This window comes from Coregonus clupeaformis, chromosome 34, assembly GCF_020615455.1.
Source record: "Coregonus clupeaformis isolate EN_2021a chromosome 34, ASM2061545v1, whole genome shotgun sequence".
Classification (NCBI taxonomy): domain Eukaryota; kingdom Metazoa; phylum Chordata; class Actinopteri; order Salmoniformes; family Salmonidae; genus Coregonus; species Coregonus clupeaformis.
In genome coordinates this window covers 3,100,590-3,127,940 of record NC_059225.1, presented here as the reverse complement: position 1 = coordinate 3,127,940, position 27,351 = coordinate 3,100,590, and the positions used below count along the sequence as shown (strand labels likewise).

General features: G+C 49.1%; 1 protein-coding gene and 1 non-coding gene across 4 annotated transcripts in view; one reads left to right on the top strand and one right to left on the bottom strand.

Moving 5' to 3' along the window:
* Window positions 1-27,351, bottom strand: part of LOC121549634 (cytoplasmic protein NCK1) — a 196,585-nt gene that overhangs the window by 101,047 nt on the left and 68,187 nt on the right. For all 3 annotated transcript variants that reach the window (XR_005996848.1, XM_041861412.2, XM_041861413.2), the window contains exon 2: window positions 1,530-1,582. The gene's annotated coding sequence lies outside the window, so the exon portion shown is untranslated. The remainder of the gene's footprint in view (window positions 1-1,529; window positions 1,583-27,351) is intronic.
* trnap-ugg lies at window positions 7,295-7,370 on the top strand. The gene has a single exon. It is a non-coding gene; the product is annotated as a tRNA-Pro (tRNA).

Genomic DNA, 27,351 nt, shown 5'->3' with positions numbered 1-27,351 from the left:
TAACAAAGCCTACCATCAGTAACACACTACGCCGCCAGGGACTCAAATCCTGCAGTGCCAGACGTGTCCCCCTGATTAAGCCAGTACATGTCCAGGCCCGTCTGAAGTTTGCTAGAGTGCATTTGGATGATCCAGAAGAGGATTGGGAGAATGTCATATGGTCAGATGAAACCAAAATAGAACTTTTTGGTAAAAACTCAACTCGTCGTGTTTGGAGGACAAAGAATGCTGAGTTGCATCCAAAGAACACCATACCTACTGTGAAGCATGGGGGTGGAAACATCATGCTTTGGGGCTGTTTTTCTGCAAAGGGACCAGGACGACTGATCCGTGTAAAGGAAAGAATGAATGGGGCCATGTATCGTGAGATTTTGAGTGAAAGCCTCCTTCCATCAGCAAGGGCATTGAAGATGAAACGTGGCTGGGTCTTTCAGCATGACAATGATCCCAAACACACCGCCCGGGCAACGAAGGAGTGGCTTCGTAAGAAGCATTTCAAGGTCCTGGAGTGGCCTAGCCAGTCTCCAGATCTCAACCCCATAGAAAATCTTTGGAGGGGAGTTGAAAGTCCGTGTTGCCCAGCGACAGCCCCAAAACATCACTGCTCTAGAGGAGATCTGCATGGAGGAATGGGCCAAAATACCAGCAACAGTGTGTGAAAACCTTGTGAAGACTTACAGAAAACGTTTGACCTGTGTCATTGCCAACAAAGGGTATATAACAAAGTATTGAGAAACTTTTGTTATTGACCAAATACTTATTTTCCACCATAATTTGCTAATAAATTCATTAAAAATCCTACAATGTGATTTTCTGGATTTTGTTTTCTCATTTTGTCTGTCATAGTTGACGTGTACCTATGATGAAAACTACAGGCCTCTCTCATCTTTTTAAGTGGGAGAACTTGCACAATTGGTGGCTGACTAAATACTTTTTTTCCCCACTGTAAATCCCTACAATTAGCTTCAGTTAGGCTTCTCTGACAATCTCAATAACATGACCAGCCAATTTTATATTAACCCACAAAATAACCCGTAATGTTACTGTATTTTAGCTAACAGTTACTAATAGGGTTGGCTACCCTTTAAGGACTACAAGCTAGCTAGCTAGTTACCTTGGAGGTTTGTGATCTGTGACTTGAACTCTGTGAAGCATTTATTTGGGCTGGAATTTCTGAGGCTGGTAACTCTAATGAACTTATCCTCTGCAGCAGAGGTAACTCTGGGTCTTCCATTCCTGTGGTGGTCCTCATGAGAGCCAGTTTCATCATAGCGCTTGATGGTTTTTGCGACTGCACTTGAAGAAACTTTCAAAGTTCTTGAAATGTTCAGTATTGACTGACCTTCATGTCTTAAAGTAACGATGAACTGTTGTTTCGTTTTGCTTATTTGAGCTGTTCTTGCCATAATATGGACTTGGTCTTTTACCAAAAAGAGCTATCTTCTGTATACCCCCCCTGCCTTGTCACAACACTGCTGATTGGCTGTATATTTATGTATTTATTGGGGGGCGGACACTGAGCATCTTACCTGCACTGCATCAAAGCTGTCAACTTCAAAGTCGTGATGCTTCGCCTGATGACCTGAAAAAAATTAAACAGAAAACCCCTTTTGTCAACAATCATGTTATTTTCCTTGGAGATATATTGATTTAATACAGTCTTTAGGGCCCATCTTCTATCTGAACACTACCATGAAATAATTATGACTAGGCTTAATGAATTATTCACAACCAAATCAGAATGTTTTATTAGATGATTCACAGTAGTAAAAAGATTAAGTTCATCCTCATAAACCAAAAATTAAGAGTAATGACAGATTCGTTGTTGTTTTATCTACAGTTGAAGTCGGAAGTTTACATACACTTAGGTTGGAGTCATTAAAACTCGTTTTTCAAACACTCCACAAATTTCTTGTTAACAAACTATAGTTTTGGCAAGTCGGTTAGGACATCTACTTTGTGCATGACAAGTCATTTACAGACAGATTATTTCACTTATAATTCACTGCATCACAATTCCAGTGGGTCAGAAGTTTACATACACTAAGTTGACTGCCTTTAAACAGCTTGGAAAAATCCAAAAAATGATGTCATGGCTTTAGAAGCTTATGATAGGCTAATTGACATCATTTAGGTCAATTGGAGGTGTACCTGCGGATGTATTTCAAGGCCTACCTTCAAACTCAGTGCCTCTTTGCTTGACATCATGGGAAAATGAAAAGAAATCAGCCAAGACCTCAGAAATTTTTTTGTAGACCTCCACAAGTCTGGTTCATCCTTGGGAGCAATTTCCAAACGCCTGAAGGTACCACGTTCATCTGTACAAACCATAGTACGCAAGTATAAACACCATGGGACCACGCAGCCGTCATATCGCTCAGGAAGGAGACGCGTTCTGTCTCCTAGAGATGAACGTACTTTGGTGCGAAAAGTGCAAATCATTCCCAGAACAGCAGCAAAGGACCTTGTGAAGATGCTGGAGGAAACGGGTACAAAAGTATCTATATCCACAGTAAAACGAGTCCTATATCGACATCACCTGAAAGGCCGCTCAGCAAGGAAGAAGCCACTGCTCCAAAACCGCCATAAAAAAGCCAGACTACGGTTTGCAACTGCACATGGGGACAAAGTTCGTACTTTTTGGAGAAATTCCTCTGGTCTGATGAAACAAAAATAGAACTGTTTGCCATAATGACCATCGTTATATTTGGAGGAAAAAGGGGGTTGCTTGTAAGCCGAAGAACACCATCCCAACCGTGAAGCACAGGGGGTGGCAGCATCATGCTGTGGGGGTGCTTTGCTGCAGGAGGGCCTGGTGCACTTCACAAAATAGATGGCATCATGAGAAAGGAAAATTATGTGGATATATTGAAGCAATATCTCAAGACATCAGTCAGGAAGTTAAAGCTTGGTCGCAAATGGGTCTTCCAAATGGACAATGACCCCAAGCATACTTCCAAAGATGTGGCAAAATGGCTTAAGGACAACAAAGTCAAGGTATTGGAGTGGCCATCACAAAGCCTTGACCTCAATCCTATAGAAAATGTGTGGGCAGAACTGAAAAAGTGTGTGCGAGCAAGGAGGCCTACAAACCTGACTCAGTTACACCAGCTCTGTCAGGAGGAATGGGCCAACATTCACCCAACTTATTGTGGGAAGCTTGTGGAAGGCTACCCGAAACGTTTGACCCAAGTTAAACAATTTACAGGCAATGCTACCAAATACTAATTGAGTGTATGTAAACTTCTGACCCACTGGGAATGTGATGAAATAAATAAAAGCTAAAATAAATAATTCTCTACTATTAATCTGATATTTCACATTCTTAAAATAAAGTGGTGATCCTAACTGACCTAAAACACATTTTTACTAGGATTAAATGTCAGGAATTGTGAAAAACTGAGTTTAAATGTATTTGGCTAAGGTGTATGTAAACTTCCGACTTCAACTGTACCTTAGTTGAATGCACTGACTGTAAGTCATTCTGAATAAGAGTGTCTGCTAAAATGTAAAATGTCCTAAATGTAAGGACAAACCCAGAGATGACAGCCCTGGATGGTTTAGTCTCAACAGATGGTTTAGTCTCAACCGTCAACAGATGGTTTAGTCTCAACAGTCAACAGATGGTTTAGTCTCAACAGACGATTTAGTCTCAACAGTCAACAGATGGTTTAGTCTCAACAGTCAACAGATGGTTTAGTCTCAACAGTCAGATGGTTTAGTCTCAACAGTCAACAGATGGTTTAGTCTCAACAGTCAACAGATGGTTTAGTCTCAACAGTCAACAGATGGTTTAGTCTCAACAGTCAACAGATGGTTTAGTCTCAACAGTCAACAGATGGTTTAGTCTCAACAGTGAACGGTCATTCCCATCTATTGTGTGACTGACACATGGGTAAATAGCAGATAAAGGTGACTATTGTTTTCAGTATTCAACACTGATCACTGACAATAGTCCGTTTATAGTTTATCCTCCAACTGCTGTTCCTCTACAAAACAAGAGAATGGTTTCCTCTAATCTCCTGTTCCTCTACACTGCCAACCAGACATTGTCTATCCGAGAGTCAGGAAGAGAAACAGAAGAGGGAGGAACACAGAAGAGAGACGCTTCATGTTGACTGAACTCGAAGTGTGGTTACTGCCTCAAATACACGACTATGAGGATAGGAGTCAAACCGCCTTTCACAATTCCTTGAGTAGGGCCTCCATCAGATTACCACCCGTAGGACCTCCATCAGATTACCACCCGTAGGACCTCCATCACATTACCACCCGTAGGACCTCCATCACATTACCACCAGTAGGACCTCCATCAGATTACCACCCGTAGGACCTCCATCAGATTACCACCCGTAGGACCTCCATCAGATTACCACCCGTAGGACCTCCATCAGATTACCACCAGTAGGACCTCCATCAGATTACCACCCGTAGGACCTCCATCAGATTACCACCCGTAGGACCTCCATCAGATTACCACCCGTAGGACCTCCATCAGATTACCACCAGTAGGACCTCCATCAATTACCACCAGTAGGACCTCCATCAGATTACCACCCGTAGGACCTCCATCAGATTACTACCCGTAGGACCTCCATCAGATTACCACCAGTAGGACCTCCATCAGATTACCACCCTTAGACTCGAAAGCGTCAACACGGACACAAGACAATAAAGACATAATATATTTAGGCACGTTGATTGGAGCAAAGCCAGACTTGGTCAATAAGACAGTGTGTCTATTCAAATACAAGTCTAAAGTATCAGGGTAGAGGACGAAGAGAGCTCATTTCTGGAGTAGGGCTACGTCTGCTCAGTGAAGAGGCTACGTCTGCTCAGTGAAGAGGCTACGTCTGCTCAGTGAAGAGGCTACGTCTGCTCAGTGAAGAGGCTACGTCTGCTCAGTGAAGAGGCTACGTCTGCTCAGTGAAGAGGCTACGTCTGCTCAGTGAAGAGGCTACGTCTGCTCAGTGAAGAGGCTACGTCTGCTCAGTGAAGAGGCTACGTCTGCTCAGTGAAGAGGCTACGTCTGCTCAGTGAAGAGGCTACGTCTGCTCAGTGAAGAGGCTACGTCTGCTCAGTGAAGAGGCTACGTCTGATTCTCATCTTGTGAGACTAGAGAGAACTCTGACAAGACCATAAAGACGTTACAGCTACAATTTGACTGATAAGCAGAAAAATGTGTTTAGTCAATCAAGATTGTCCTCCGTTAAAGTGCTGATGCCAGATGATGCCAGATGATCATGCAGACATTATAGAGCCATAAATCATGACGTCAGAGACACCAGATGCAGCTAGGATCAGCTTGCCAAGCCTAGGAGAAGAGAACCAGGGCCTATATTCATGAAGCATCTCAGAGTAGGAGTGTTGATCTAGGCTCAGGTCCCCCCCTGTTCATGTAACTTTATTTATTAGATTCTAAAAGGCAAAGCTGATTCTAGGTCAGCACTCCTACCCTAAGACACTTCATGAATACGGGCCAAGGCCTAATGGAAGAGCAGGCAGAGGGTGAAAACAACACAGCTAATCAGTTGATATCCCGGTCATCCAGCACACGCCCACACCCCGTAAGTCATTTAGGCAGATACAGAGCATTCGGAAAGTATTCAGACCCCTTTACTTTTTCCACATGTTGTTACGTTACAGCCTTATTCTAAAATTGATTAAATTGTATTTTTTCCTCATAAATCTACACACAATACCCCATAATGACAAAGCAAAAACAGGTTTTTAGAATTTTTGCAAATTAAAATATAAATAAACTGAAATATCACATTTACATAAGTATTCAGACCCTTTACTCAGTACTTATTTGAAGCACCTTTGGCAGCGATTACAGCCTCAAGTCTTCTTGGGTATGACGCTACAAGCTTGGCACACCTGTATTTGGGGAGTTTCTCCCATTCTTCTCTGCAGATCCTCTCAAGCTCTGTCAGGTTGGATGGGGAGCGTAGCTGCACAGCTATTTTCAGGTCTCTCCAGAGATGTTCGATCGGGTTCAAATCCGGGCTTTGGCTGGGCCACTCAAGGACATTCAGAGGTTTGTCCCGAAGCCACTCCTGCATTGTCTTGGCTGTGTGCTTAGTGTCGTTGTCCTTATTGGAAGGTGAACCTTCACCCCAGTCTGAGGTCCTGAGCACTCTGGAGCAGGTTTTCATCAAGGTTCTCTATGTACTTTGCTCTGTTCATCTTTCCCTCGATCCTGACTAGTCTCCCAGTCCCTGCTGCTGAAAAACATCCCCACAGCATGATGCTGCCAACACCGTGCTTCACCATAGAGATGGTGCCAGGTTTCCTCCAGATGTGACACTTGGCATTCAGGCCAAAGAGTTCAATCTTGGTTTCAACAGAATCTTGTCCTTTAGGTGCCTTTTGGCAAACTCCAAGCGGGCTGTCATGTGCCTTTTACTGAGGAGTGGCTTCCGTCTGGCCACTCTACCATAAAGGCCTGATTGGTGGAGTGCTGCAGAGATGGTTGTCCTTCTGGAAAGTTCTCCCATCTCCACAGAGGAACTCTGGAGCTCTGTCAGCGTGACCATCGGGTTCTTGGTCACCTCCCTGACCAAGGCCCTTCTCCCCCGATTGCTCAGTTTGGCCAGGCGGCCAGCTCTAGGAAGAGTCTTGGTGGTTCCAAACTTTTTCCATTTAAGAATGATGGAGGCCACTGTGTTCTTGGAGACCTTCAATGCTGCAGACATTTTTTTGGGACCCTTCCCCAGATCGGTGCCTCGACACAATCCTGTCTCGGAGCTCTACGGACAATTCCTTTGACCTCACGGCTTGGTTTTGCTCTGAAATGCACTGTTAACTGTGGGACCTTATATAGACAGGTGTGTGCCTTTCCAAATCATGTCCAATCAATTGAATGTACCACAGGTGGACTCCAATCAAGTTGTAGAAACATCAAGGATAATCAATGAAAACAGGATGCACCTGAGCTCAATTTCGAGTCTCATAGCAAAGGGTCTGAATACTTCTGTAAATAAGGTATCTGTTTTACATTTTTTATAAATGTTTAAAAAAATCTAAAAACCTGTTTATGCTTTGTCATTATGGGGTATTGTTTGTATATTGAGAAGGGGAAAACAATTATTTTATCCATTTTAGAATAAGGCTGTAATGTAACAAATGTGGAAAAAGTCAAGGGGTCTTAATACCTTCCAAAGGCGCTGTGACTTATAAAAGTCTTATCATAATAAATACTTCAAATGGTCCTAACATTTACAGTCCTATAAAGTGCACAAATAGCCAAAATAGATGTTAAACAGACTAAGGACTGGGCTGTTAGTGATGTGGTCCCGTGTAGCTCAGTTGGTAGAGCATGGCGCTTGGAATGCCAGGGTTGTGGGTTCGTTTCCCACGGGGGGCCAGTATGAAAAATGTATGCACTCACTAACTGTAAGTCGCTCTGGATAAGAGCGTCTGCTAAATGACTAAAATGTAAATGTAATGCTGCTGCGGATCATAAGACCAGTGCTTGGTAACCCCAGACTAGCTAGCCTATCTATCTACAGAAGGTTAGCTAGCCTATCTATCTACAGAAGGCTAGCTAGCCTATCTATCTACAGAAGGCTAGCTAGCCCATCTATCTACAGAAGGCTAGCTAGCCTATCTATCTACAGAAGGCTAGCTAGTCTATCTATCTACAGAAGGCTAGCTAGCCTATCTATCTACAGAAGGCTAGCTAGTCTATCTATCTACAGAAGGCTAGCTAGCCTATCTATCTACAGAAGGCTAGCTAGCCTGTCTATCTACAGAAGGCTAGCTAGCCTATCTATCTACAGAAGGCTAGCTAGTCTATCTATCTACAGAAGGCTAGCTAGCCTATCTATCTACAAAAGGCTAGCTAGCCTATCTATCTACAGAAGGCTAGCTAGTCTATCTACAGAAAGTATCTTTACTTTTTCTACATTTTAAAGAGATTGTTTTGTCACTGGCCTACACACCCCATAATGCACCCTGCTCTGGCACCCCAATGGTGGAACAAGCTTCCTCACGACGCTAGGACAGCGGAGTCACTCACCACCTTCCGGAGACACTTGAAACCCCACCTCTTTAAGGAATACCTGGAATAGGATAAAGTAATCATTCTATGCCCCCCTACCCCACCCCCACAAAAATGTTTATATATATATATATATATATATATATATATATATATAAATAAAACAAATGAAAATTAAAAATATACTCTAAAAATAAACTTTTTTAAAAGTGTTAAGTGGAAAAAAATAAGAAAAGTGGTTGTAAAGTGGTTATCCCACTGGCTATAAGGTGAATGCACCAATTTGTAAGTCGCTCTGGATAAGAGCGTCTGCTAAATGATGTAAATGTAAATGTAATAATCTCAAAGTGAAAAGCTGAAATGTCTTTGAGTCAATAAGTATTCAACACATCCTGCAATCTAATAGGTGAAACAAGTTCTTTCTCAATATTTCTCCAAGAGACTGATGTAGACGGATCAAACCATGATCTAAGTGGGCGTAACTGGAAAGATTGGTGGTAAATACAGAGATGTGGTAATGCATGACCATTACACCTCAAACCTAATCTTTGGATGTTTGCCATTCCAAAAGGTATTTACGTATACGTTTATCAATCATTCCCCAAATAACCTACTGGTGGAGGGAGTGGGATCATCATGCTCAGGAAACGCGGCAAAACATTCATCTTTATGGAAGCGACCCTAGTTTGCAAAGAAGCAGGCAACTTCTCCCAAACGGTTACATTTTGTTCAACCTCCTCCTAAATTCTCTCATAATTAAACTTCACCAGACCGTGCAGAGATGTTTGTATACTAATACCCAAATAAGTGAAACATCCCCGAAAAATAGGGAATGGACTTGAGAGTATGGCATTAGTAGAAACCATAGCAACAGGGTTAGCATATAACACACAAACCATATCGATTAAAATTCTTTCCCAAACCAAATTTCTCCAAGACAGCCCACAAGTACTGCCATTCAAGCCTGCCAAAAGCCTTCTCGGCATCTAGAGACAGCACACGGTGTGTCCAGCCTGCCAAAAGCCTTCTCGGCACACGGTGTGTCCAGCTGTTGTGTTTTATGCATTACATGCATTCATCGACGGACATTGTCAGCTGCAAGGCGACCTTTCATAAAACCTGACTGGTCCATGTGAATCAACTTATCCAAATACTTTTACAACCGTAACGCCAATACTTTTGAATAAAATTTTTGGTCAGAATTAATAAAAAAGATATCGGACGATAATTTGCAGTGTGTTTCTTTCCCTTTCTTTGGCAGTAGATTAATGGATAGCTCATGAAAAAGAAAAAAAGCTTGTTGATGGAGAATTAATTGACTCCAATAATACTGGTCCTAAAATGCCCCCAAAATATAGCAACAGTTCATGTGGAACATCTGGCCAGGTGATCTGCCCATCGGGCCAGGTGTCGGGCCAGGTGATCTGCCCGTCGGGCCAGGTGATCTGGTGATCTGCCCATCGGGCCAGGTTATTTACCCTTTTTAGCACCTTTCAGTGCTGACTCCAGTTCCTCTAATGGAGATGGGTCGGAACAGATCCAAAGACTTCTTAAAAAAAAAAAAGCTGTCCTCAAAAACAGCAGGTGCATAGATAGACCTTCTTGCCGTATATAGACGTGCTAATGTAAGCTAAGCGGCCTGAAGTGTCCTTGCTAGTCTACCTTCTTGCCGTATATAGACGTGCTAATGTAAGCTAAGCGGCCTGAAGTGTCCTTGCTAGTCTACCTTCTTGCCGTATATAGACGTGCTAATGTAAGCTAAGCGGCCTGAAGTGTCCTTGCTAGTCTACCTTCTTGCCGTATATAGACGTGCTAATGTAAGCTAAGCGGCCTGAAGTGTCCTTGCTAGTCTACCTTCTTGCCGTATATAGACGTGCTAATGTAAGCTAAGCGGCCTGAAGTGTCCTTGCTAGTCTACCTTCTTGCCGTATATAGACGTGCTAATGTAAGCTAAGCGGCCTGAAGTGTCCTTGCTAGTCTACCTTCTTGCCGTATATAGACGTGCAAATGTAAGCTAAGCGGCCTGAAGTGTCCTTGCTAGTCTTTTCGACAACTAAAGTTAAATTCCTTTTAATCAAAATAACCGCGCCTTTGGATTTAGAGGCTCCACTAGTCGAAGCAGCAACTTTACAAACCACTGACATTCAGGCATAAGAGAGACAGCTTAACCAGTCAAAAACAATCCTGACAATTACGAGTTGAACTGAAAGTGATTTACCTTCAATAAGCAGTGTAACCAAGATAAGTACCCTCCCCCCTCTCTGTTTCTGAGAAGCGTGACATCCTCACAACGCAGCTCTGTAGGTCTCCAGAACTCGGGCCCACCCCTCCTAAATAAAATCTATTCCAAATCAGGTTATCCAAACAAAAAAAGTATCAAGTAGAAAAATGAACGGCGATATAACCAAGAGAAATGGCACTTGTGAAGCTTGAAAACCAAACCTGGCTACAGGGGTTTAGGGAAATAGGGACTCAATTAAGTGATCAAAAGCAACATCAACCCCTACTAATCACATTCCAACTTCAACATACCTCCATTTAAATATCGTTGAAACGTTAGCTAGTCCGATGATTGCTGCAAATCCATGGTTTCAAACAGTGAAAACATTACCATGTTTTTATAATCCGGTACTAAATAATAATATAGTAATCAAATAAAGCATCCAAAATAAAGTCAACAGTTTGAACCAGCCTCCAGCTCCGCTAGCCAGCTAATGTTCATCCTTAGCTCCAACATCAAAAGGAAAGCATTTTCGGTCCTGGTACTAGGAGAAGTTCCTGTCCAAAACAAAGATAGATAAGAGTTGAGTAGTCAACTAAATGTTAGCTAGCTGGTTAGCTGCATCTTTAGCTCCCAGTTGCTCCAGTTTCATTCTGCGTCTCCTTGTCATCCTACTGTCCGGGCCCTTGCTCAGCATCCGAATGCTTATCTTTGTGTGTGTAGACCTGTCACCTGTCTGCCTCTTTTGCAGAGGTGAAGGAGAGCTGCTCACCATTGAAAGTAAGTCGCAGGGTGGCGGGATAGATCAGAAAAGAGGGTATGCCCTGCGAGTACAATTCCCTCTGGACATCTGAATGCTTTCCTTCCGCATAAAAACATATGGTTCTCCCGGCATCTTGGATGGGCACATTCTTTCTTGCTTCACGCGCTCCTTGTAGAATAGCGTTGCGGTCTTGGTATCTGAGAACCTTGAAGAACTGGTCTGTGGGTTTTGTTCCTGTGGGCCCTTTCCATTTGAATCGGAGTAGTACCAAGAGATGGAATCCATTTGGGAAGGATTTCTTGCAGGAAAGCATCACCTCCCTCCCAGTTTGTAGCAAGACCCTCTCGTTATTGCGTCTGTCTTGATCCTCAAGTGACGCCATTTTGCACCGCATCTTCTCAAGTTCCAAAGTGCAGAGGTTCACGTCCCTTTTTAGGCCCCTTGCCTCAGTCTGAATGCAATCCACCTTTTCTATTAGTCGAAGTGGGTGTCCGACTTATCTTGCAAGGTAGCAACTTGTTCCTCCCTGAATTGCTGCACCATCCGGTCTTGTTAATCAGCTAAAGCTAGTGAAATGGCTTTGCTAAAGCTAGCATCAGTAGTAACTTCAGTTTTCTGGCGTTTAGTTGCCATTTTGGTGAGCGAATCCGTATGTTTCTTGACCCCAGACATTTCCACCAATGTTTAAACTAGAAAGTATACAAAGTTTAAGCAGATAACCTGAATAAAATATATAATGAGGAATTGTCGGAAGGAGCTTCAAAGTCTTCTGACCGTTGCGTTTGTAGGTCACGTGCCCGAAAAAAATCATTAAATGCAAGTCTATGAAGCGGCAGATCTGTTCCATGTGCACTATTTCTATGCTTCCCATTCTTAAGTTTAGTTTTTGAGTCTTTTACGTTCGGTTTTGTACACCAGCTTCAAAACAGCTGAAAACACAATATTTTGGGTTATTGAAAAAATATTTTACAGCGGTTTAGATGGTACAACGATTCTGTACTGACTGCTTGTTTTATCACATGAAAACTGAAATTAGGTGAACTATTAGAATTTTAGCAACCAGGAAATGGCGGAGCGAATTCTGCATATTGCACCTTTAAAGTAGTTTTTGGAAAATGTGGTCAAATAACTTTTACCGAAATGTTGTTACTAAACTTTGCATTTGCACAGTTCTTCCAGCAAATGTTTTTGTCAAATGATCAGTGTAAATTGTTAAAAGTAATCCTAACCCTAACCCTAATCCTAATCCTAACCCTAATCCTAATCCTAACCCTAACCCTAATCCTAACCCTAACCCTAACCCTAACCCTAATCCTAACCCTAATCCTAATCCTAACCCTAATCCTAACCCTAATCCTAACCCTATTCAAAACCTAACCCTAATCCTAACCCGAACCCTAACCCTAACCCTAATCCTAACCCTAATCCTAATCCTAACCCTAATCCTAACCCTAATCCTAACCCTAATCCTAATCCTAACCCTAACCCTAACCCTAATCCTAACCCTAACCCTAATCCTAATCCTAACCCTAATCCTAGTGCGTAGAATTTTGAGAGTATTGTATGTTAAACTTTTGAAATTAAAGGTTTTTGTTTGGCGTTTTACATTTTAAGTGAAAAATCTGAGTCAACGCAACTCCGTTACTGTGGAATTGCCCCAGTCCTCTCCCCTTTCCAACCAGCTGGCCTGGCGTTGATATGATATGGCCTATAACATCATCTAACTGGTCTCCTCGTCTCCTGGCCTGGCGTTGATATGATATGGCCTATAACATCATCTAACTGGTCTCCTCGTCTCCTGGCCTGGTGTTGATATGATATGGCCTATAACATCATCTAACTGGTCTCCTCGTCTCCTGGCCTGGCGTTGATATGATATGGCCTATGACATCATCTAACTGGTCTCCTCGTCTCCTGGCCTGGCGTTGATATGACATCATCTAACTGGTCTCCTCGTCTCCTGGCCTGGCGTTGATATGACATCATCTAACTGGTCTCCTCGTCTCCTGGCCTGGTGTTGATATGACATCATCTAACTGGTCTCCTCGTCTCCTGGCCTGGTGTTGATATGATATTGTGCTCCTGAGTGGCGCAGTGGTCTAAGGCACTGCATCGCAGTGCTAACTGTGCCACTAGAGATCCTGGTTCGAATCCAGGCTCTGTAGCAGCCGGCCGCGACCGGGAGACTCATGGGCGGCGCACAATTGGCCCAGCGTCGTCCAGGGTAGGGGAGGGAATGGCCGGCAGGGATGTAGCTCAGTTGATAGGGCATGGCGTTTGCAACGCCAGGGTTGTGGGTTCGATTCCCACGGGGGGCCAGTATAAAAAAAATATGTATTCACTAACTGTAAGTCGCTCTGGATAAGAGCGTCTGCTAAATGACTAAATTGTAAATGTAAATATGGCCTATGACATCATCTAACTGGTCTCCTCGTCTCCTGGCCTGGCGTTGATATGATATGGCCTATGACATCATCTAACTGGTCTCCTCCTGTAAGCAAGACCAGGAGTATGGAGCAGAGTCATAATACCTGAGGAATGTGTCTGTGTGTGATTTTAGAATTGGCCCTCCATTTCAAACAGCCATGACTGCCTCACACTGACTTCCTCTTTACCGTGACATTGTGATTGATGTGTCGGTTCTGTTGTTTAATAAGAAACAAGGAGGGGGGTTATTATTGGTCTGTGTTTGTTGTTTTAGTGAGGAGGAACATCAGGGTGTGTACAGTACAGTAGAGACCTAGCTAGTTCCTGGCTGTTAGCTCCTGGCGTGTCGTCTCCTGCCTCCACTCTGTCAGCTCAGCCAACTATAATTACATTTATGAACACTGGGAGGGAGGCAACATAGGGAGGGAGAGCCGGGCTGGCCTCAAAAACAAAGAGCTGATTTACTCTGCCTGATGAAGAGCTGAAGGCCTGAAACTCACTCCTCTCCACACTTCCCCTAGCAGGGCTATCTGGCTTAGACAACGGAAACAAGCTCCTCTCCTCCTCTCTTTCCATCCTCTCCTCTCCTCTCCACTCCACTCCACTCCACTCCCTCTCGTCTCTTCCTCTCCTCTCCACACTTCCACTCTTCCTCTCCACTCCACTCCCTCTCGTCTCTTCCTCTCCTATAATATAATATATAATATGCCATTTAGCAGACGCTTTTATCCAAAGCGACTTACAGTCATGCGTGCATACATTTTTGTGTATGGGTGGTCCCGGGGATCGAACCCACTACCTTGGCGTTACAAGCGCCGTGCTCTACCAGCTGAGCTACAGAGGACCACCTCTCCTGTCCTCTCCACTTCCTCTCCTCCTCTCCTCTCCTCTCCTCTCCACTCTTCCTCTCCACTCTTCCTCTCCTCTCCTCTCTTCCTCTCCTCTTCCTCTCCACTCCTCTTCCTCTCTTCCTCTCCTCTCCACTCTTCCTCTCTTCCTCTTCCTCTTCTCTCTTCCTCTCCACTTCCTCTCCTCTCTTCCTCTCCACTCATTTACATTTACGTCATTTAGCAGACGCTCTTATCCAGAGCGACTTACAAATTGGTGCATTCACCCTATAGCCAGTGGGATAACCACTTATTTTTTTTTTTGGGGGGGGGGGAATAAAGATTACTTTATCCTATCCCAGGTATTCCTTAAAGAGGTGGGGTTTCAAATGTCAAATGTCAAATGTCACTCTTCCTCTCCTCTCCACTTCCTCTCCTCCTCTTCCTCTCCTCTCTTCCCCTCTCCACTCTTCCTCTCCACTCCTCCTCTCTCCTCTCCTCTCCATTCCTCCCTCTCCTCTCCTCTCCTCTCTTCCTCTCCTCTCCTCTTCCTCTCCTCTCCACTCTTCCTCTCCTCTCCACTCTTCCTCTCCTCTCCTCTCCACTTCCACTCCTCTCCACCTCTCCTCTCCACTCCACTCTTCCTCTCCTCTCCACTCTTCCTCTCCTCTCCTCATCTTCCTCTCCTCTCCACTCCTCCTCTCCTCTCCTCCTCTTCCTCTCCTCCTCTCCACTCTTCCTCTCCTCTCGTCTCTTCCTCTCCATTCCTCAAATCAACTATTCTGCATCGGTCAATTTGTTTACGTCTTTATTTTCCTCTCCTTCATCCTCTTTTCCAGCTGTGAGTGAAGGTGATCAGCTGCTCCGCCACATTAAAACCCTGGGTCAGCCAGGCCAACTCAGACCACATTCAGGATATACAGTGCATTCGGAAAGTATTCAGACCCCTTGACTTTGTCCACATTTTGTTTTATTACAGCCTTATTCTAAAATGAATTAAATTGTTGTTTTCCTCATCAATCTACACACACAGTACCCCGTAATGACAAAACAAAAACAGGTTTACAAAAAGTTTTGCTAAAATAAGAAATACTGAAATATAACATTTACATACATTTTCAGACCCTTTACTCAGTACTTTGTTGAAGCACCTTTGGCAGCGATTACAGCCTAGAGTCTTCTTGGCTATGACACTACAAGCTTGGCACACCTGTATTTGGGGAGTTTCTCCCATTCCAGGTTGGATGGAGAGCGTCGCTGCACAGCTATTTTCAGGTCCTGTTGGAAGGTGAACCGTCGCCCCAGTCTGAGGTCCTGAGTGCTCTGGAGCAGGTTTTCATCAAGGATCTCTCTGTACTTTGCTCCGTTCATCTTTGCCTCGATCCTGACTAGTCTCCCAGTCCCTGCCGCTGAAAAACATCCCCACAGCATGATGCTGCCACCACCATGCTTCACCGTAGGGTTGGTGCCAGGTTTCCTCCAGACGTGACGCTTGACCTTCAGGCCAAAGAGTTCAATCTTGGTTTCATCAGACCAGAGAATCTTGTTTCTCATGGTCTGAGAGTCTTTAGGTGCCTTTTGGCAAACTCCAAGCGGGCTGTCATGTGTATTTTACTGAGGAGTGGCTTATGTCTGGCCATTCTACCATAAAGGCCTGATTGGTAGAGTGCTGCAGAGATGGTTGTACTTCTGGAAGGTTCTCCCATCTCCACAGAGGAACTCCACAGAGGTTCTCCCCTCTTTCTCCTGTAGTCCACCATTAGCTCCTTGGTCTTACTGACGTTGAGGGAGATGTTGTTGCTCCGGCACCACACTGTCAGGTCACTGACCTCCTCCCTGTAGACGTATTCATCGGCCGGTGATCAGGCCTACCACCGTTGTGTCATCGACAAACTTAATGATGGTGTTGGAGTCGAGTGTGACCACGCAGTCGTGGGTGAACAGGGAGTACAGGAGGGGACTGAGCACACACCCCTGAGGGGCCCCCGTGTTGAGGGTCAGCGTGGCGGAGGTGTTGTTTCCTACCCTTACCACCTTGGGGCGGCCCGTCAGGAAGTCCAGGATCCAGTTGCAGAGGGAGGGGTTCAGTCCCAGGATCCTTAGCTTAGTGATGAGCTTGGAGACGACTATGGTGTTGAACGCTGAGCTGGGGTCTATGAACATCATTCTCACATAGTTATTCCCCCTCTTGTCCAGGTGGGAAAGGGCAGTGTGAAGTGCTATTGAGATTGTGTAATCTGCAGATCTGTTGGGGCGGTATGCGAATTGGAGTGGGTCCAGGGTGACTGTGATTATGGTGCTGACGTGTGTCATGGCCATTCTTTCAAAGCCCTTCCTAATTACAGATGTGAGGTTACCTTGGAGCTCTTGGGATTGGGTTATTTTGCCTAAAAACCTTTAGTCCTACCTATAGAAAAAAAAAGTTTTAAACGACTCCGTATCTCTGCCCAGCCTGGCAAGGGTGGCCAAAGGGGTGTTTAGCCCCAGTGGAGAGGATATTATCCCTGCTGGCCTGCTCTCCCTGCTGGCCTGCTCTCCACCGCTGGCCTGCTCTCCCTGCTGGCCTGCTCTCCACCGCTGGCCTGCTCTCCACTGCTGGCCTGCTCTCCCTGCTGGCCTGCTCTCCTCCTGGGGGATTATCCACCGCTGGCCTGCTCTCCACCGCTGGCCTGCTCTCCACCGCTGGCCTGCTCTCCACCGCTGGCCTGCTCTCCACCGCTGGCCTGCTCTCCACCGCTGGCCTGCTCTCCACCGCTGGCCTGCTCTCCCCTGCTGGCCTGCTCTCCACCGCTGGCCTGCTCTCCACCGCTGGCCTGCTCTCCCTGCTGGCCTGCTCTCCACCGCTGGCCTGCTCTCCACCGCTGGCCTGCTCTCCACCGCTGGCCTGCTCTCCACCGCTGGCCTGCTCTCCACCGCTGGCCTGCTCTCCCCGCTGGCCTGCTCTCCACCGCTGGCCTGCTCTCCACCGCTGGCCTGCTCTCCACCGCTGGCCTGCTCTCCACCGCTGGCCTGCTCTCCACCGCTGGCCTGCTCTCCACCGCTGGCCTGCTCTCCCTGCTGGCCTGCTCTCCCTGCTGGCCTGCTCTCCACCGCTGGCCTGCTCTCCACCGCTGGCCTGCTCTCCACCGCTGGCCTGCTCTCCACCGCTGGCCTGCTCTCCACCGCTGGCCTGCTCTCCACCGCTGGCCTGCTCTCCACCGCTGGCCTGCTCTCCACCGCTGGCCTGCTCTCCAGGCACCATGGAGAGGATATTATCCACCGCTGGCCTGCTCTCCACCGCTGGCCTGCTCTCCACCGCTGGCCTGCTCTCCACCGCTGGCCTGCTCTCCACCGCTGGCCTGCTCTCCACCGCTGGCCTGCTCTCCCCGCTGGCCTGCTCTCCACCGCTGGCCTGCTCTCCACCGCTGGCCTGCTCTCCAGGTACCATGGAGAGGATATTATCCACCGCTGGCCTGCTCTCCACCGCTGGCCTGCTCTCCACCGCTGGCCTGCTCTCCACCGCTGGCCTGCTCTCCACCGCTGGCCTGCTCTCCCCGCTGGCCTGCTCTCCCCGCTGGCCTGCTCTCCCCGCTGGCCTGCTCTCCCTGCTGGCCTGCTCTCCAGGTACCGTGGAGAGGATATTATCCCTGCTGGCCTGCTCTCCACCGCTGGCCTGCTCTCCACCGCTGGCCTGCTCTCCACCGCTGGCCTGCTCTCCACCGCTGGCCTGCTCTCCACCGCTGGCCTGCTCTCCACCGCTGGCCTGCTCTCCACCGCTGGCCTGCTCTCCACCGCTGGCCTGCTCTCCTGGTACCATGTATCCACCGCTGGCCTGCTCTCCACCGCTGGCCTGCTCTCCACCGCTGGCCTGCTCTCCACCGCTGGCCTGCTCTCCACCGCTGGCCTGCTCTCCACCGCTGGCCTGCTCTCCACCGCTGGCCTGCTCTCCACCGCTGGCCTGCTCTCCAGGCACCATGGAGAGGATATTATCCACTGCTGGCCGGCTCTCCACCGCTGGCCGGTTCTCCACCGCTGGCCGGCTCTCCACCGCTGGCCTGCTCTCCACCGCTGGCCTGCTCTCCAGGTACCGTGGAGAGGATATTATCCACCGCTGGCCGGCTCTCCAGGTACCATGGAGAGGATATTCTCCACCGCTGGCCTGCTCTCCAGGTACCATGGAGAGGATATTATCCCTGCTGGCCTGCTCTCCACCGCTGGCCTGCTCTCCAGGTACCATGGAGAGGATATTATCCCTGCTGGCCTGCTCTCCACCGCTGGCCTGCTCTCCAGGTACCATGGAGAGGATATTATCCCTGCTGGCCTGCTCTCCACCGCTGGCCTGCTCTCCAGGTACCATGGAGAGGATATTATCCACCGCTGGCCGGCTCTCCACCGCTGGCCTGCTCTCCACCGCTGGCCTGCTCTCCACCGCTGGCCTGCTCTCCACCGCTGGCCGGCTCTCCACCGCTGGCCTGCTCTCCACCGCTGGCCTGCTCTCCACCGCTGGCCTGCTCTCCACCGCTGGCCTGCTCTCCACCGCTGGCCGGCTCTCCAGGTACCATGGAGAGGATATTATCCACTGCTGGCCGGCTCTCCGACCGCTGGCCTGCTCTCCACCGCTGGCCTGCTCTCCACCGCTGGCCGGCTCTCCACCGCTGGCCTGCTCTCCACCGCTGGCCTGCTCTCCACCGCTGGCCTGCTCTCCACCGCTGGCCGGCTCTCCAGGTACCATGGAGAGGATATTATCCACTGCTGGCCGGCTCTCCACCGCTGGCCTGCTCTCCACCGCTGGCCTGCTCTCCACCGCTGGCCGGCTCTCCACCGCTGGCCTGCTCTCCACCGCTGGCCTGCTCTCCACCGCTGGCCTGCTCTCCACCGCTGGCCTGCTCTCCACCGCTGGCCTGCTCTCCACCGCTGGCCTGCTCTCCAGGTACCGTGGAGAGGATATTATCCACTGCTGGCCGGCTCTCCACCGCTGGCCTGCTCTCCACCGCTGGCCTGCTCTCCAGGTACCGTGGAGAGGATATTCTCCACCGCTGGCCTGCTCTCCACCGCTGGCCTGCTCTCCAGGTACCGTGGAGAGGATATTCTCCCTGCTGGCCTGCTCTCCAGGTACCATGGAGAGGATATTCTCCACCGCTGGCCTGCTCTCCAGGCACCATGGAGAGGATATTATCCACTGCTGGCCGGCTCTCCAGGTACCATGGAGAGGATATTATCCACTGCTGGCCTGCTCTCCAGGCACCATGGAGAGGATATTATCCACCGCTGGCCTGCTCTCCACCGCTGGCCGGCTCTCCACCGCTGGCCGGCTCTCCACCGCTGGCCTGCTCTCCACCGCTGGCCGGCTCTCCACCGCTGGCCTGCTCTCCAGGTACCATGGAGAGGATATTATCCACCGCTGGCCTGCTCTCCAACGCTGGCCTGCTCTCCAGGTACCATGGAGAGGATATTATCCACCGCTGGCCTGCTCTCCACCGCTGGCCTGCTCTCCAGGTACCATGGAGAGGATATTATCCACTGCTGGCCTGCTCTCCACCGCTGGCCTGCTCTCCACCGCTGGCCTGCTCTCCAGGCACCATGGAGAGGATATTATCCACCGCTGGCCTGCTCTCCAGGTACCATGGAGAGGATATTATCCACCGCTGGCCTGCTCTCCAGGGCCTGGAGAGTTATCCACCGCTGGCCTGCTCTCCAGGTACCGTGGAGAGGATATTATCCACCGCTGGCCTGCTCTCCAGGTACCATGGAGAGGATATTATCCACCGCTGGCCTGCTCTCCAGGTACCATGGAGAGGATATTATCCACCGCTGGCCTGCTCTCCAGGTACCGTGGAGAGGATATTATCCACCGCTGGCCGGCTCTCCAGGTACCATGGAGAGGATATTATCCACCGCTGGCCTGCTCTCCAGGTACCATGGAGAGGATATTATCCTCTGCTGGCCGGCTCTCCAGGTACCATGGAGAGGATATTCTCCACCGCTGGCCTGCTCTCCAGGTACCATGGAGAGGATATTCTCCCTGCTGGCCTGCTCTCCAGGTACCGTGGAGAGGATATTATCCACCGCTGGCCTGCTCTCCAGGTACCATGGAGAGGATATTATCCACCGCTGGCCGGCTCTCCAGGTACCATGGAGAGGATATTATCCACCGCTGGCCTGCTCTCCAGGTACCATGGAGAGGATATTATCCACTGCTGGCCGGCTCTCCAGGTACCATGGAGAGGATATTATCCACTGCTGGCCTGCTCTCCAGGTACCATGGAGAGGATATTCTCCCTGCTGGCCTGCTCTCCAGGTACCATGGAGAGGATATTCTCCACCGCTGGCCTGCTCTCCAGGTACCATGGAGAGGATATTCTCCACCGATGGCCTGCTCTCCAGGTACCATGGAGAGGATATTCTCCCTGCTGGCCTGCTCTCCAGGTACCATGGAGAGGATATTCTCCACCGCTGGCCTGCTCTCCAGGCACCATGGAGAGGATATTCTCCACCGCTGGCCTGCTCTCCAGGTACCATGGAGAGGATATTCTCCACCGCTGGCCTGCTCTCCAGGTACCATGGAGAGGATATTCTCCACCGCTGGCCTGCTCTCCAGGTACCATGGAGAGGATATTCTCCACCGCTGGCCTGCTCTCCAGGCACCATGGAGAGGATATTCTCCACCGCTGGCCTGCTCTCCAGGTACCATGGAGAGGATATTCTCCACCGCTGGCCGGCTCTCCAGGTACCATGGAGAGGATATTCTCCACCGCTGGCCTGCTCTCCAGGTACCATGGAGAGGATATTCTCCACCGCTGGCCGGCTCTCCAGGTACCATGGAGAGGATATTATCCTCTGCTGGCCTGCTCTCCACCGCTGGCCTGCTCTCCAGGTACCATGGAGAGGATGTTCTCCACCGCTGGCCTGCTCTCCAGGTACCATGGAGAGGATATTCTCCACCGCTGGCCTGCTCTCCAGGTACCATGGAGAGGATATTCTCCACCGCTGGCCTGCTCTCCAGGCACCATGGAGAGGATATTCTCCACCGCTGGCCTGCTCTCCAGGTACCATGGAGAGGATATTCTCCACCGCTGGCCGGCTCTCCAGGTACCGTGGAGAGGATATTCTCCACCGATGGCCTGCTCTCCAGGTACCATGGAGAGGATATTCTCCACCGCTGGCCTGCTCTCCAGGCACCATGGAGAGGATATTCTCCACTGCTGGCCTGCTCTCCAGGTACCATGGAGAGGATATTCTCCACCGCTGGCCTGCTCTCCAGGTACCATGGAGAGGATATTCTCCACCGCTGGCCTGCTCTCCAGGTACCATGGAGAGGATATTCTCCACCGGTGGCCTGCTCTCCAGGTACCATCACATGAGCCTGAAGCCACAGACTGGACAAACTTTCCAGTGTTTCTAAAAATGTATTATAAAAATGAATTCAAAAGGCACTAAGTAATTTTTCATTTAATTTGTATTTAATTCTAATTAAGTCACAGCCTATATATGTAATTTATAGACTATAATGATTTAATCCAACAAAATGTCCCTACCAGCACTCGCAAATGCTTCACAATGTATTTCTTGGTAGGCTATAGCCTTGAAATAATATCAATAATACAGCCTAAATAATTAATATTTGTTCCTTCTGAGGCTCCCTGTCTGTCTCCTGACCCATTCAGAGTGTTTATATGCTGTTTTAATATGACATGTAGACTATTTGAAATGATAGTATCCTATTTGAAATGATAGTATCCTATTTAAAATGATAGTATCCTATTTGAAATGATAGTATCCTGTTTGAAATGATAGTATCCTATTTGAAATGATAGTATCCTATTTGAAATGATAGTATCCTATTTGAAATGATAGTATCCTGTTTGAAATGATAGTATCCTGTTTGAAATGATAGTATCCTGTTTGAAATGATAGTATCCTATTTGAAATGATAGTATCCTATTTGAAATGATAGTATCCTGTTTGAAATGATAGTATCCTATTTGAAATGATAGTATCCTATTTGAAATGATGAGTGCTTCTTACAGTCACCTTTTCATGTTTATTAATGTACTTTCATTCAAATCCATAGGGTTTGGTTTCAATACTTCAAAACCAATTGGTAGGTCCAGGTAGTCACAACAATAGATGGGTGTTGGTTAAATTGTGATTTTTAATACAGGCCTAGGCGATATCCAAAACTACTAACAACACACTGACTTCAGACATTTTCAGTCATTTAAATTGTAAAGTAATGTCTTTCTCCTCAATACCACAAGTCATTTGACCAATCTGGGAGGTAAAGTTGTTAAAGTGTTAATATTTCAGAGGGGACAGGGGGGGGAGAGACAGCCCCTCCTGCTCTCTCACCTCAACACGCAGAGCCGTGCATCAAGCTGCCACTGAGCCGCTGTTCCCTCTGTCAGAATAGTCTACCCTCGCCAACTCAACGTCTCTGAAGCCATTTCATTTACAATCCTTCTCTGCATATTAATGTTAACCATATGATGCTGCAATATCCCTGAGCCAGCTGGGAGAAACAACCAGACAACTGGTAGCACATCATAGATGTCATAGTGCTAAGATAACAATTAATATCTTAATGTTTTGAAATAAATTATAATGAGTACAAGAGAGATAAATTATTTATATATATATATATATATAAATATATATATATATATAGTGGGGGAAAAAAGTATTTAGTCAGCCACCAATTGTGCCACAATTAGTAATTTTTATTTGAGAGAATGCCAAGAGTGTGCAAAGCTGTCATCAAGGCAAAGGGTGGCTATTTGAAGAATCTCAAATCTAAAATATATTTTGATTAGTTTAACACTTTTTTGGTTACTACATGATTCCATATGTGTTATTTCATAGTTTTGATGTCTTCACTATTATTCTACAATGTAGAAAATAGTAAAAATAAAGAAAAACCCTTGAATGAGTAGGTGTTCTAAAACTTTTGACCGGTAGTGTACAGAATAAATTACAAATAACGCGAAAAAACACACACATAATAGTACAATTGGTTAGAGGGCTGTAAAACGGCAGCCATCTTCTCCGGCACCACTTTATATAGGCCTAAACCAAATCAAACCAATATCATGAAGTATTACTCATACCGTTACACACAGGTAGGCCCCGTATACCGTTACCCACAGGTAGGCCCCGTATACCGTTACACACAGGTAGGCCCCGTATACCGTTACCCACAGGTAGGCCCCGTATACCGTTACACACAGGTAGGCCCCGTATACCGTTACACACAGGTAGGCCCCGTATACCGTTACACACAGGTAGGCCCCGTATACCGTTACCCACAGGTAGGCCCCGTATACCGTTACACACAGGTAGGCCCCGTATACCGTTACCCACAGGTAGGCCCCGTATACCGTTACACACAGGTAGGCCCCGTATACCGTTACCCACAGGTAGGCCCCGTATACCGTTACACACAGGTAGGCCCCGTATACCGTTACACACAGGTAGGCCCCGTATACCGTTACACACAGGTAGGCCCCGTATACCGTTACACACAGGTAGGCCCCCGTATACCGTTACACACAGGTAGGCCCCGTGATACCGTTACACACAGGTAGGCCCCGTATACCGTTACCCACAGGTAGGCCCCGTATACCGTTACACACAGGTAGGCCCCGTATACCGTGTACCCACAGGTAGGCCCCAGTATACCGTTACACACAGGTAGGCCCCGTATACCGTTACCCACAGGTAGGCCCCCGTATACCGTTACCCACAGGTAGGCCCCCGTGATACCGTTACACACAGGTAGGCCCCGTGATACCGTTACACACAGGTAGGCCCCGTATACCGTTACCCACAGGTAGGCCCCCGTATACCGTTACACACAGGTAGGCCCCAGTATACCGTTACCCACAGGTAGGCCCCGTGATACCGTTACACACAGGTAGGCCCCGTATACCGTTACACACAGGTAGGCCCCCGTGATACCGCTACCCACAGGTAGGCCCCGTATACCGTTACACACAGGTAGGCCCCGTGATACCGTTACCCACAGGTAGGCCCCGTATACCGTTACCCACAGGTAGGCCCTGTATACCGTTACCCACAGGTAGGCCCCGGGATACCGCTACCCCACAGGTAGGCCCCCGTATACCGTTACACACAGGTAGGCCCCGTGATACCGTTACCCACAGGTAGGCCCCCGTATACCGTTACACACAGGTAGGCCCCGTATACCGTTACCCACAGGTAGGCCCCGTATACCGCTACACACAGGTAGGCCCCCGTATACCGTTACCCACAGGTAGGCCCCGTATACCGTTACACACAGGTAGGCCCCGTGATACCGTTACACACAGGTAGGCCCCCGTATACCGTTACCCACAGGTAGGCCCCCGTATACCGTTACACACAGGTAGGCCCCGTATACCGTTACCCACAGGTAGGCCCCCGTATACCGCTACCCACAGGTAGGCCCCGTGTATACCGTTACCCACAGGTAGGCCCCAGATACCGTTACCCACAGGTAGGCCCCGTATACCGTTACCCACAGGTAGGCCCCGTATACCGTTACCCACAGGTAGGCCCCGTATACCGTTACCCACAGGTAGGCCCCGTATACCGTTACCCACAGGTAGGCCCCGTATACCGTTACCCACAGGTAGGCCCCAGATACCGTTACCCACAGGTAGGCCCCGTATACCGTTACCCACAGGTAGGCCCCGTATACTGCTACCCACAGGTAGGCCCCGTGATACCGTTACACACAGGTAGGCCCCGTATACCGTTACCCACAGGTAGGCCCCCGTATACCGTTACCCACAGGTAGGCCCCGTGATACCGTTACACACAGGTAGGCCCCGTGATACCGTTACACACAGGTAGGCCCCGTATACCGTTACCCACAGGTAGGCCCCGTATACCGTTACCCACAGGTAGGCCCCGTATACCGTTACCCACAGGTAGGCCCCGTATACCGTTACCCACAGGTAGGCCCCGTATACCGTTACACACAGGTAGGCCCCGTATACCGTTACCCACAGGTAGGCCCCGTATACCGTTACCCACAGGTAGGCCCCGTATACCGTTACACACAGGTAGGCCCCGTATACCGTTACACACAGGTAGGCCCCGTATACCGTTACACACAGGTAGGCCCCGTATACCGTTACACACAGGTAGGCCCCGTATACCGTACACACAGGTAGGCCCCGTATACCGTTACACACAGGTAGGCCCCCGATACCGTTACACACAGGTAGGCCCCCGTATACCGTTACACACAGGTAGGCCCCGTGATACCGTTACACACAGGTAGGCCCCGTATACCGTTACACACAGGTAGGCCCCAGTATACCGTTACACACAGGTAGGCCCCGTATACCGTTACACACAGGTAGGCCCCCGTGATACCGTTACCCACAGGTAGGCCCCGTATACCGTTACCCACAGGTAGGCCCCGTGATACCGTTACCCACAGGTAGGCCCCGTATACCGTTACACACAGGTAGGCCCCCGTATACCGTTACACACAGGTAGGCCCCCGATACCGTTACACACAGGTAGGCCCTCGTATACCGTTACCCACAGGTAGGCCCCGTATACCCGTTACCCACAGGTAGGCCCCAGATACCGTTACACACAGGTAGGCCCCGTATACCGTTACACACAGGTAGGCCCCCGTATACCGTTACACACAGGTAGGCCCCGTGATACCGTTACCCACAGGTAGGCCCCCGTATACCGTTACACACAGGTAGGCCCCAGATACCGCTACACACAGGTAGGCCCCCGTATACCGTTACCCACAGGTAGGCCCCCGTGATACCGTTACACACAGGTAGGCCCCGTGATACCGTTACCCACAGGTAGGCCCCGTGATACCGTTACACACAGGTAGGCCCCGTATACCGTTACACACAGGTAGGCCCCGTATACCGTTACACACAGGTAGGCCCCGTATACCGTTACACACAGGTAGGCCCCGTATACCGTTACACACAGGTAGGCCCCGTATACCGTTACCCACAGGTAGGCCCCGTATACCGTTACACACAGGTAGGCCCCGTATACCGTTACCCACAGGTAGGCCCCCGTATACCGTTACACACAGGTAGGCCCCCGTATACCGCTACACACAGGTAGGCCCCGTATACCGTTACACACAGGTAGGCCCCGTGATACCGTTACCCACAGGTAGGCCCCCGTATACCGTTACACACAGGTAGGCCCCGTATACCGTTACACACAGGTAGGCCCCCCGTATACCGTTACCCACAGGTAGGCCCCCGTATACCGTTACACACAGGTAGGCCCCGTGATACCGTTACCCACAGGTAGGCCCCGTATACCGTTACACACAGGTAGGCCCCGTATACCGTTACACACAGGTAGGCCCCCGTATACCGTTACACACAGGTAGGCCCCCGTGATACCGCTACACACAGGTAGGCCCCGTATACCGTTACACACAGGTAGGCCCCGTATACCGTTACCCACAGGTAGGCCCCGTATACCGTTACACACAGGTAGGCCCCGTATACCGTTACCCACAGGTAGGCCCCGTATACCGTTACACACAGGTAGGCCCCAGTGATAACGTTACCCACAGGTAGGCCCCGTGATACCGTTACCCACAGGTAGGCCCCCGATACCGTTACCCACAGGTAGGCCCCGTATACTGTTACCCACAGGTAGGCCCCGTATACCGTTACACACAGGTAGGCCCCGTATACCGTTACCCACAGGTAGGCCCCAGATACCGTTACACACAGGTAGGCCCCGTGATACCGTTACCCACAGGTAGGCCCCGTATACCGTTACCCACAGGTAGGGCCCCCGTGGATACTGTTACACACAGGTAGGCCCCGTATACCGTTACACACAGGTAGGCCCCGTATACCGTTACCCACAGGTAGGCCCCCGTATACCGTTACACACAGGTAGGCCCCCGTATACCGTTACACACAGGTAGGCCCCGGTATACCGTTACCCACAGGTAGGCCCCGTGATACCGTTACTCCACAGGTAGGCCCCCGTATACCGTTACACACAGGTAGGCCCCGTATACCGTTACACACAGGTAGGCCCCGTGATACCGTTACCCACAGGTAGGCCCCGTATACCGTTACACACAGGTAGGCCCCGTATACCGTTACACACA